Source organism: Melanerpes formicivorus, unplaced genomic scaffold, assembly GCF_026170545.1.
Source record: "Melanerpes formicivorus ecotype bairdi unplaced genomic scaffold, bMelFor1.0.p_v2 SCAF_37, whole genome shotgun sequence".
In the NCBI taxonomy this organism is placed as follows: domain Eukaryota; kingdom Metazoa; phylum Chordata; class Aves; order Piciformes; family Picidae; genus Melanerpes; species Melanerpes formicivorus.
In genome coordinates this window covers 4,471,199-4,483,702 of record NW_027142389.1, presented here as the reverse complement: position 1 = coordinate 4,483,702, position 12,504 = coordinate 4,471,199, and the positions used below count along the sequence as shown (strand labels likewise).

General features: G+C 45.7%; 1 protein-coding gene across 1 annotated transcript in view; it reads left to right on the top strand.

The window, feature by feature from the left end:
• RPS6KA6 (ribosomal protein S6 kinase A6) overlaps nucleotides 1-5,243 on the top strand; it is a 57,949-nt gene extending 52,706 nt beyond the window's left edge. The window contains exon 24 of the transcript XR_010989629.1: nucleotides 5,176-5,243. The gene's annotated coding sequence lies outside the window, so the exon portion shown is untranslated. The remainder of the gene's footprint in view (nucleotides 1-5,175) is intronic.
• Nucleotides 5,244-12,504: the final 7,261 nt, after the last annotated feature.

Sequence of the window (12,504 nt, the reverse complement as noted above, 5' to 3'; positions counted from 1 at the left end):
AGGACTTTTTAGGGTGTCAGGTAGTGATAGGACTAGGGGGAATGGAAAAAACCAACTAGAAGTGGGTAGATTCAGATTGGATATTAGGAAGAAATTCTTCCCCATGAGGATTGTGAGAGTTGGGGCTATTCAGTCTGCAGAAGAGAAGGTTCTGAGGAGACCTTATTGTGGCCTTCCAGTATCTGCAGGGGGTCTACAAGAAAGTTGGGGACAGACTTCCTAGGGTGTCAGGGAGTGATAGGACTGGGGGAATGGAAAAAGGTAGAAATGGGTAGTTTCAGATTGGATGTTAGGAAGAAATTCTTCACCATGAGAGAGGTGAGACACTGGCACAGGATGCCCAGGGGTGTGGTAGAAGCCTTATCCCTGGAGGTTTTTAAGGCCAGGCTGGATGTGGCTCTGGGCAACCTGATCTAGTGTGAGGTGTCCCTGCCCATGGCAGGGAGGTTGGAACTGGATGATCCTTGAGGTCCCTTCCAACCCTGACAATTCTCTGATTCTATAACGTGAGCAGAGACAGACACCCACTCAGGAAGGTTGTTTTAGGCAGGAGAGAGTTTTGGGTTTGCTGCAGTGTGGCTTGATGTGATTGAGGCACAGGTTTACTGAAGAAATTATCTCTTTTTTACTGTTTTAGCACTGTGGTGCTTGCATGTATGAAAGGAGTAAAGTTAAGGTAAACAGGGGAGGGTGAGGATTACAAGGCAATGGAAAAGAAGTTGACTTTGTCACGCTCAGCATTTTTGTTTAAGAAGGCTCAGAATTCTGCCGAGAAGGCAGATGCAAGAAAGAGGCTTGTGTGGCAAATCATGAAATAATGAAGGTGTTCTTTCCACTGCTAGGGTGTTCTTAGTTAAACAGTATTTAGCTTCTTAAGATATTAATATTAATCACTGCAGTTTACATGAGGAAGTTTGTTGTAATACCTTTTCCTTTTTTAACTTGTTTCTGGAGTTTGTTTTTCAAAGGCTTTGAGGCTTCAAAGAGCTCATGGGAGCTAAAAGGTCTCCTTTCTTCAAAGCCTTGCTACTGCCTTAGGTTCACCCTCCATAAATCCCTGTTCCAATGGGACGTGTTTGACTGCCTCCTTCTGCATGTGGATGGCTCCCTACAAACAATTTTGTGTTCAGATGAGGAGATTCCTTCTTTCGAGCAGCTATTTACTTCATTCCATGTTTCTTGTTTATGAGGGACACATAAAACCACTCTCTGCACTTAAAGTCGTTCTGGAAACGCTCTAAATTCTATGCTTAAGGATGCATTTAATTAAAGATTGACTATGGTATAAAGTGTAGGTTAATTAAATACCAATCAATTCCTGTATAAAATACATATAAAGGGGCTTTGACTCAGGCAGTAAAATGAGTCTCCAGGAGGAGATACCCCTCGTGCACACTGCAACTGAAGAATGACTTCCCACGTGCTTTTCTCCCCTGTATTTGCTACTCAGAATACTACAGGTCCTGTGTAAAAGCTCTGTTTGTGGAAACAAAGCCGTGGCCTGCCCTGTTCCTGCTGTTCAGGAGAGATTCCACAGAGTTCTTTATGGATTTCAATCAGATCCTCACTTTGTTCTGCTGATATGGGTAATTGGACAAAACTCCAATGTGTCAGCCTGCTTCCCAGCTTGATGGGTTTTCTAGCTAGCTCTGAAGGTACTTTTTGCCCTTCTTCATATTCCTTCTTCAATGAGAGCAGTGGATGCTGTCTACCTTGACTTCAGCAGGGCTTTTGACACTGACTTCTGTAACGTCCTCATAGGTAAGCTTAGCAAGCATGAGTTAGACAAGTGGACAGTGAAGCAGGTTGAGAGCTGACTGAAGGACAGAGCTCTGAGGGCTGTGATCAGCAGTGCAGAGTCTAGTCGGAGGCCCCTAGCTCATGGTGTTGCCCAGGGGTCAGTCTTGGGTCCTGTCTTGTTCAGCATCTTCAACAATGATCTGCATGAAGGGACATTGTGTACCCTTGGCCACTTTGCTGAGGATACAAACTGGGAGGAGTGGCTGACACCTCCTCATGCTCTGGTGCTGTTCTGTGAGACCTGGGCAGGCTGAAGAGTTGGGCAGAGGTGAATCTCATGAAGTTCAAGCCACCTGGACGTGGTCTTGGGCAGGCTGCTGTGGGTGACCCTGCATTAGCAGGGGGGTTGGACTGGAGGATCTCCAGAGGTCACTTCCAACCCCCACCATTCTCTGATCTTTCCCTTTCCCTTTTTGTCTGTTGTGTCTTTTAAACTATTGTCTCAGCTGTTGTACTTGCTTCTCCTCTTTCACTTTGTCTTTACCCCAAACACCAAGTGAGCAAATGCCCAGGTTGAGGTGCCTCTTCCTACCCCATTTTTCAACCACCAAGGCTAAAGAGAGCACAAAGTATGTAGAAATGAAGTCCTCTGAGATGAACAACTCTGTGTGATTCCTCAGCCATGTGCCTGACGTGCCTATCAGGTAGGGGCTGCACAAATGAAGTTACAAGTTAATTGTTCTTGTTGCTGAAAGGCCCTGGTTATTTGCTGTAGTTAACACTAATTTTCAGACTGTCTTAGTGACCTTCATATCATCTTAACAGTTTTGTATTATGTTAGCAAATTGCTCAGTGAGAGCTGCTAGTCTGATTGCATTCTGAAGGTCATTAATATGATATGAAAATATTATTGTATTCTCTGCTTTCATATTTTATTAGTGATATGGAAAGCAATAAAGAGGCTGATTTTTGCTGGGAGGTTCCCCAGGGAGACATGCTCTACAGCACTGGTGTCCCACATTGGCTCCTAATCCAATCTCAATGGGAAGTTCAATTTCCTCATCATTAATTATTTAGCTGTATTTAACTGCTGTAAATTCTCAGATTAATTTTTTTAACTGTTGGGTTTGATGACCTCTAAAGACACTGGTATTAACCAATGCAATGAGAAATACAGTTGCTTAATGCAAATAGGAGCTAACTCTTCCATGAGGATTTGTGTGAAGGCATAATAATGGCAAATTTAATTTTTCTGCTCTAACAGTGAAGGCTTATTGTATTACTGCCTCTGGTGCAATTCAGCACTGCAAAATGAAGGATGAGGATGATTGTGACTGGATAAGTCGAAGTAAGCCTGGCTTGGATGGGTCCCTGGTGCAGGTTATGGGGTGGCGGCACCGGGGCTGCCACCAGACATTCCATCACTAAACTTCCTGGGGTGCTTGGCTGCTGACTGACAGCACCAGCACAGGGGAAAGCTAGCAGAACCCTTTAGGCTCCTACAATTTTATGTCTCAGGTAATGTAAGTAAAGTCCTAATGTGTGTGTGAGCAGGAGGTAGAAATGTTATTAGTCACCTAAGAGAGCCAAATGTGAAGGCAATAACCTTTGCACAGGTTTTCTGTATGATTTAAGTACAACAAGGCTTTAATCTTGAAGAAAGAAAGTTGGAAACAATAAAGCCTTTAATAGAAAAGAAAGGTCATCACTTGCAAAGACAAATGATTTTTCAGGTTAACAATGCACTGTCAGAATGACTTCATTCAAAAGGAGGATTTTGCTGTTCAGCAGCAGCACTGAGGTGCTTTAAAGCTTTCAGAGCCTCCTGGTCCCTTTGCTCACCCTTCAGGTGAGGTATAGCAGTCATTGATCAGAGGTTATCAGCAAAAATATTGGATTATAGTACAATTTCAACATGATTGTGCCAGCTGCTGTGTTTTGATGTGTGAATTTCTGCTTTTTCCCTACCACAATATGAAGCCACTCTGGGTTCATCAGGTCCAGTGATGTGATGGCTGCAGCACAGGTGACGTTTGGCACCTCAGATCCTGTGAATACACTTCCCAAAACAACTGATATTTGGCTTTGTTTGGTGATAAGGGCTTGCAGGAAAGTTAGTCTAGAGGTTTCTGCAGCCTGGGCAAGACCCCAGCAGGTTTCTGTGCTGCTCTGCACCTCACTGCAGCAAGCAGCAAACCTCAGAAAGCAGGGCTGAGGTCTGAATTTATAGCCCTGTGTGGTAGCAAGAGGCCTGCCTGAAGAGTTCAAACACATCTGATTATTTATCTCCAAAGAAGTACGCTGAACTTGCAAGGTGGTTGAAAATTTTCTAGTGAATTACAAAGCTCAAAACTCAACCACAGATAGGTGGTTGGGGCCCCATCCCTGGGGATATTCAAGGTGAGGATGTACAGGGCTCTGGGCAAGCTGATCTCGTTAAGGATGTCCCTGCTTACTGCAGGGGGGTTGGACTGGATGACCTTTGGAGGTCATCTAGCGGTTCTGTGATCCTGTGATGTTAGGTGCAGCTGAATCACGGAATGGTTTGGGCTGGAATGGACTTTTGAAGGTCATCTAGTCCAACTCCCAGCTGACGACCTGACTCAGAGTTTGTGTGTGCCATCCCCACGCCTGCCCTAAACAGATTTAGAACGGTTGTTTTGCTACCTTTGGCCGGGAATGGAGTCAATCACGGCGTGGAGGGAGCGATCTGCTGCCCGCCGCCGTGCAGTGCCGCTCGCAGTGCTGTAGATGGCAATGCTCCACCGGCGCTGCGCTGGGCTGCTGAGTCCCGCCGCCGCCAGCGCCCCCCAGCATCGCCAGCGCCGCCCAGCACTGCCGGCGCCCCTCCGCGCTCTGCGTCTCCACACTGTGCGCCCCAGCACTGCTGATGTGCCCCACTGCCTGCTCCTGCCGTGGCTGGTGGCTCACAGAGAGCTCCACCTCGAACTGCTTGTAGAGATGAGGATAGGCTCTGTCTCTCACGCTGTGGTGTGGCTGCTGCTGGGTGGGGAGCACAGGAGCCTGTAAGGGTTTGGGCGTTCACCCTGGTCCAGGCACAACGGTGATCCTGAGCTCCAAGAAGGCAGCATTGTTCTCATTGGTAGTACAGTGTGGTGGAGGAGAAGTCCTGGTGCAACTCCATGCTCAAGTATTTTATCCACAGCATAGGTGTGATGGTGCTGCTTGCCTTGGAGTCTGTGTCCTCTCCTGTCTGGTGCTGGGCAGGACCCAAATGACAGGAGATGTCCCAGATCCGTGCAGTGCATCGCCAGGTGTTTGGTTCATATTCATGCAGGATATGCCCATGGCTGGCCTTAAATAAATATGGGGCTGTAAAACTCAGTGAAAATCCAGGACAAAACAGGCAAAGCTACACTGAGCCCCAGCAGGAATTTTATTGACAATAACAAAGCCTTTTGGTGTCTCTTGCAGGAGAGAGGAACATGTCAACTGCGGCGCTGCTTCACATCGCCTGAGACAACAGCTTGAGAGCACTGAAGGTAAGACCCTGTAGACTAAGCTATATTTCATCACAGATACAGCCCTTTAACCAGCAAACTTGTTCTGGGAAAGTTTCCAACTCAGACAGTCTCTTCGTTGTGGGGTGGTGGGATCTCTCATGCTAGGAGCATCAAAGGAGTCTCCGGAGACGTTTTAAAAGAAGACAGGAGCCTGGGAGGGAGACTTCAAAATCCTGGCAAGTGTACAAATAAAATACAGTTTGGTCTTAAATTCATGTAAAATATTATGAAGCTGTCTCTTGGAGATTATTCCTAACATGGAGCTAAAAAACAGGCAAGCAAACAAAAAACCAAAAGCCCCTGGATTGTGCCCAGAAAGAGCAAGTGCTCTGCTGCCCTGCCTCTGAGGGACAAGATCTTCAAGAAATCACCTCTTCAGGAAGGTCCCACATCCCCAGGCTTTGGCTGCATCCTCTGTTTAAGAAAGCTCGAGGCATCACAAGTCCCTGAAAAAAAGAGAACTTGTCCCTTGACCAAAATCACCAATTTGTGGGAAGGCTTCCCCTGGGAAGTCCTGCCTAGGCTGTGCCTGCTCTCCAGACCAGCTCTGCTCCTTCAGCCATCTCAGGGCCCCATTGGAGCATCTCTTTGCTGCTCTGGGCTCATTCTGAACAGCAAAACTGAGCTGGGAAACCCAGCTCCCCCCCTCCAAGACCTCCACATGGCTGAAGAGCAAAGCTGGGCTGTGTCTATCTCAGGAAGCAAAGAAAGGCAAAGCAAGAGCAGGAAGGAAAACAAAAAAAGGGAGGGCCAGCAAGCAGACCCTGAGCAGAGAACAAATTAGAAGAAAAGATAATAATAATAATAATAATATTAATGACAAAATGTAATTAATAGGCCACTAATGAATTTTATAAGCACCATAAAATTGCCATAACAGCCTAATTGCTTTGCTTGTCTTGCCAACAGCCAGCAAGAAGATGAAGTGTTATAATCCCCTGGATTTCCATGTGGGAGGCATGAAGGGGACAGGCTGGGGTGCCTTGGTCTGCGTGGGCAGTGCTTCCAGGCCGGGAAGTGGCCTGGTCCCCGGCGAGGTGGCCTCCTGGCCTTTGGATGGCTGCCAGCAGGGAGGAGCGTGGCTGGGGCAGCTCTGTGGTGTTTGTGAGGGGAAACCGGTGAGGCGGTGGCTTGGCCTGAAGCGCAGAGGGAGTGACCACAAAGGGCTTGCAAATGAATTCCTGCCCTGCCATAGCTCTGGAGGAAGTGTGGAGAAGTCTTGGGTCTATTTCATGCTGCCTTTCAAACCCTCTCACCCTCTTACTGCCCTTCCAAAAATACTTAGTGCCAGCACACACATATATATATATTATATATATATATATTTATATATATTTTTTAATGCTTACTTACTCTTTTTGTAATAGAAAAGATTACTTACAGTAACCTGAGCTCTGGGAGTACCAATTCCCAGACCCAAAGGAGCTCCTTTTCCTCTCTGCTGCTTGATGTCCTTTAGAAGAGCCCCAAAACAAAGAGATACCCCATTGATACCCCATCATTCCTGGCGGTTCTTTAAGTGGGGCTGCCTAGGGCAGGTATGCACAGCACAGCCACTTCTGTTCCAGGACACTACTCGGGGGGCATCACGGTTGCACTTGAAATAATTACTCAATGAGATGGATGTTTGTCCTGTGGTTTCTTTGGCAGTATTGCACACTTGCTGTTGGTTCTGATGAGTAATTTGGGTGAATTTGCCTCAACCCCTCTCATCCAGGGATGGGGAGGGGCTGCTGGCTCTGTTTTCTGGAGTTTCCCTTTTCTTTTCTAAAGCTCACATTATCATTTGCTATAACCTTATTGCTAAATGAGATTTCATCTCATCCTGTTATTTCTGGGGAGAGGAACAACTGGCTAGTTTGGGTGCTGTGGAGTCTATGGTACAGCAAAACTCTTTGGCTACTATTTCAAGTAATTTGTGCTGCTGACTTTTCTGTCTTTACATGTTTATATTCCTCCTGTTTGTAACAAACAATTCTTTTTCAGCACTTCTTTAAGGATGAGGAGGATTGTCTGAAGGCATCTAAACAGAACCATGAAAAAAAGGGGGAAAATACACTGCATGAGCAAACCTGATACTCTTCCCAGTTCATTAGAATTTAATGAAGAAATACTCAGTGCCCAACAGGGGAATCCTAATTCATTATGTCTTTTGAATTCTCATTAAGCATATGTATGGTGAGGACCAGAAAACTGCACCCTTTCAGCTCTGTTGTCCATTACACTGACTAATAAATACCCATTATACTTAAACACTGACAAGAAGAGAAGCTCAGGGAAGTTTTATTCCTGTAATTAATTTCCACTCCTCAACTCCTGATGAGTTTGCAGTGTTCACAGAATTTCAGGGGCTGGAAGGGACCTCGAAAGATCATCCAGTCCCACCCCCTCCCCCCCCGCCACAGCAGGATCACCTGTACCAGATCACACAGGAATGCATCCAGGTGGATCTTGAATATCTTCAGAGAAGGAGACTCCACAACCACCCTGGGCAGCCTGTTCTGGTCTTCTGTCACCCTCACAGTGACCTTTTTTTTCCTCATATTTACATGGAACTTCCTATGGCTCAGTGTTGTACTGGTGGTGGCTGAGCCAAAATCATTGCAGTGATGAGTTTAGAAAGAAGCTGCTGTAAAAGTGAGCTGAAGATGGAGAAGAGGATGGACCACAACTAAACCTCCCTCCAGCAGCAGCCTTCTTCCCACCTTGAGGATACTGCTGCAGGGTCGAGAGGCTCTGCTGCTTTGTTATAAGGGGAAGAAAAGCCTGCTGGCCATTGAAGTGGTGCCAGCTTCTTTGGGCCCAGGACCTGAATGGTGATGGAAGTTGTCTACTGTTGTCCGTGAGGTAATGCTTGTCACATCTTTTCACCACTCTTAGGTGAAGGCTCGTGTCAAGAAACATGATGTTACTAACTGCTTCTGATCTTATTTAGCTTGAGGCAGCGTTTAAAAGCTGCCTAATCACTCGGAGCTGTATTTTAGCTGCATTACTCTAAGTGGCAAAGGGGTTATTTATTCCTGTATCTCTTCTCAGTTATTAATACTTCCATCTTTTACCTTTATTTCTAAAAATGGCTAATAGCTCTGAAATGAGGCATCTCTTGAGGAGTTAAAGTTGAGAAATGGCTGGTTCTATTGCAGCTACTTCCCAGGTGACTTTTTCTGGCTGTTTCTCACAGCTGAGCTTTGATAGAGCCCGAGGAAAGTATGGGAGGCTTTTGTTTGTCAGCAGCTCTGTGGGTGATGCCAGCCTCAGTGAAATCCTCAGTTCATGATGTCTTGACGATGTAACTACCAGAAATGGTTCATTAGTGTAGGAGAGGTCCTGGGCTCAGAGACTGGGCAGAGGTTTCTCCATGCAGGAATGGGATCCGGGCTAATTGAAATAAATCAGAGGTGGTTTGAGGGCTGGAAAACTGCTGCTAAACTTGAAATCAGAGTTGAAGTGGTAACAAATGCGCTGTCCAGGAGTTACAACTCTTCTGGACTGTGGGATGAACCATCCCTTGAGATCCCAGCCCCAAAAGGAGAGAGGGGTGAGATGAGGAACACTTTGTGTTGTTATTTATGGCCGCAGCGCGGAGCTCCGGCCGCTTGTTTGTGATGACTTGGCACTTTGGCACTAGATCAAAGAGGAGCATGGAAGGAGCACAGCAGGAAAGATGAAACAGCTCTTGTGGAGGAGCAGTTCAAGCATGCAGGCACTGAGTTTTTGCTTCAACATCAGTGCTAGAGGTCGCAAGGTGCAGGTTTCTGCCAGGAGGGGAGACAAGGGCCCTGGCTCTCCATGCACCCCTAAAAGCATCTTCCACGTTTACCATGGAACTCTGTGTTATATTATACTTTATAACAGCCTTCCATTATTTGAAAGGAGCCTACATGAAAGGACTTTTTACAGGGGTGTGTAGAGATAGGACAAGGGGTGATAGCTTTAGACTGAAAGAGGATAGATTTAGATTAGGTATAAGGAGAAGATTTGCCTCTATGAGAGTGGGGAGACACTGGAACAGGTTTCCCTGGGGGGCTGTGGATGTGCCATCCCGGGAAATATTCAAGCCCAGGTTGGACAGAGCTTTGTGCAACCTGGTCTAGTGGAAGGTGCCCCTGCCCATGGTGGGGGTTTATTACTTTATATTAGATTTTATTTTCCTCATACAGGTGAGAGTAGTAAATCTGTATATAAGAACAGAGTGTATTTGGTGGTGCCTGCTAACCTACTGACTGCTCTTGACATGCCCAAACTGCACAAGCATGCTCTCACTCTCCCAGGCTTTATAAGTTAGTCATTATTTGTGTCATTCCAATGACAAATCTCCACTACAATGAGATTTTATCCCTTTAACAGAGAGTAACTGTTATTAATTCCTTGAGTTAGTAATAGAAGGCTTGACTCTTAAGGGGGAGGGGGCAGGTGTTTGTTGTGATTAACAGCAGCCACTCCCTGCTTATCACACAACTTTACTAAATTGTGGTGATGGTGTGGGGGTCAACTTCACTGCTATTAATAGTAATGATAATTATATCTTTGGGGGAAGCTGTCAGGAAAGTATCTTTTGTGCAAGTCAGAGCAGTGTAAACAGCCTGTACAGGCAGGCACTACCCTTTCCATCAATAGGTAAACAATCTTTGTTAAGCTCATCTTGATAGTCTTATTTTGTTGCCACATTTTAATTACTCATCCTGTCTGTTTATATTCCATTGCATTTTGCTGAGGATACAAGCTTTAAAAATCATTGGTATTTAGGAAAATCCAAAGCTGGGGTGATGCATGCTCAGGTGCTAATTTATTTACATCAATTAATTTCAGGCCCCTGATGTAAACCAATTAGTATTCAACACTTAATGGAGTCATTATCTGTCAGATTAGCTTTTAGAAATGCTTGTCACTGCTACAGGACCAGGCAGCAGAACTTTGCTAATAAAACTAGCAGAATTAATGGAGTGAACAGCATAGATAATGACTTAATGTGGAACATACAGTATAGAAAAGAGACTGAACAACTGTCTTCAAGAAATGAAGATATCATTGAGCTAACTACTTTATTGCTAAAATGAGCTCAGATGCTGCTCTTCAGAAACATCAAAGGTCTCTAGCTAAGCCTTTGCAAAGTTAGGCTTCATAATAACTCATTTTCAACCTTTCTGCCCTCCAATACTCAGAATCTACCTTTCTAGCCTGATGTGGCATGCAAATAAATGCTTCACATCATTCCACCCTGCTGTGACTTGAAGCTGTTGTTTCCAAAGGATTAAGAGCGACAATACTCGAGTTACTGAGCTGCTTCTGTGGGTGCCATCTGCAAGCAGTGTGGTCTGCAACTTCTCTAGGTGAGACCTGCCTTGTGAAATTCACTCACTGCCTACTTTCAGGGCTGTGGGATGCTACAAAATAAATTACATTTGAGAAAGTCAGGCAGGAGAGCAAAACTCTTGAGGCAAAAGTAGCATCACACCCACAAACCTCTGGTGAGCAGTTGAGGGAGCTGGGGTTGCTTAGCCTGGAGAAGAGGAGGCTCAGGGGAGACCTTCTTGCCATCTACAATTACCTGAAGGGAGGCTGTAGCCTGGTGGGGGTTGGTCTCTCCTCTCAAGCAACCACCAACAGAACAAGAGGACACAGTCTCAAGCTGTGCCAAGGGAGGTTTAGGATGGATGTTAGGAAGAAGTTCTTCCCAGAGAGATTGGCCATTGGAATGTGCTGCCCAGGGAGGTGGTGGAGTCACCATCACTGGAGGTGTTTAAAAAGAGACTGGATGCGGCACTTAGTGCCATGGCTTAGTTGATTAATGGTGTTGAGAGATAGGTTGGACTCAGTGATCTCAAAGGTCTTTTCCAACGTGGTTAATTCTGTATCTGCAAGCAGCAGAGAGCCTCCAGAAACCATCATTCCAGTTAGATGTGTTTTCAGAAGCTGTCCTCACCAGTGCAAGGTGACAACATTTGTCTGTTGTTTTGCTCTCCCAGCTTGTTAGCTTTTTTTGCACTTCACCAAGGCACTCTTTGCAACATTCTCTGTGTGACAAGAGAACACAGTCTCAAGCTGTGCTAGAGGAAGTTTAGGCTCGAGGGGAGGAGAAAGTTCTTCCCAGAGAGAGTTGTTAGCCATTGGAATGTGCTGCCCAGGGAGGTGGTGGAGTCACCGTCCCTGGAGGTGTTCAAGAGGGGATTGGATGTGGCACTTGGTGCCATGGTTTAGTAGTCAGGAGGTCTTGGGTGACAGGTTGGACTTGATGACTTTGAGGTCTTTTCCAACCTTTTTGATTCTATGATTCTATGACTTGTGGTTAACCTGGTGATGATCAGAGCCCTGTCTGTGCTGAAGCCATCTTTGTGCAGAGGGTGATCACAAACCTGTATTCCAATTTAAGCTTTTCAAGCAGAGTAAAGCTGCTGCTGCAAACAATCACACACAGTATATTTGCATGGCAATTCCTGTGATTTATGCTTTACTGAGAACCACAGCCTGTACCCACACATGTCTGTGACAGCACTGACCTCACTTGCTGGAGGACAGCCTAGGACCCTCATTCTCTCCCCTGTCCTGCTTTTGAGGATCACAGGCTGCTCTGGGGACTCAGAGGTCATGAACATGTTCACAATTGCATGAGGAACATATATATGGATGATAGGACAAGTCACTACATCTGAGCCATGGTGACAATCTCTGTATTCCCAGGTGTCTTTCCTTTCAGATGGTTCCCTGTCACAGCACCCAGATTTGAACACCATAAGGTAAGACAGAATAAAGGTATTGCTATGTTATTTACTACTCATACTTAATACAGCTTGTACTGTCTTGCCAGCTCTTTCCCTGTGCTGCTCACCTGAGCCTGGAAGACAACTTGCTCTTGCCAGGTAACCAGAAGGTTTCTTACTGCTTTAGTTTGTGGAGCATTTAGGTAGCACTGGGATAGTTGTCTTCAGCCTCAGAGATGATTCCATATCATGCACGTCTTTTTTTGTCTGCCTCCTGTAAGTGCATTAGAACCTTCTACATCTCCCCTGTCCTTCTGTAGATGTTGGATGTAAGCACTGGTGGTCTTTTGTGTGTAGTTAATGTTTTGGGGGATTTTTTGCAGCAGCAGCAGCTCTGACTGTTCTGAATTTCTGTTTTCCACCCCCCAGAGGGATTCAGCTTATGGCTGCAAAATCAACATTTACATTTGATTTTCAGCATGGCATGTGGCTAGTAAGAAAGAAGTGATGGTGTGCCCCTCCTCCAGAAAAATTGTTCTGCT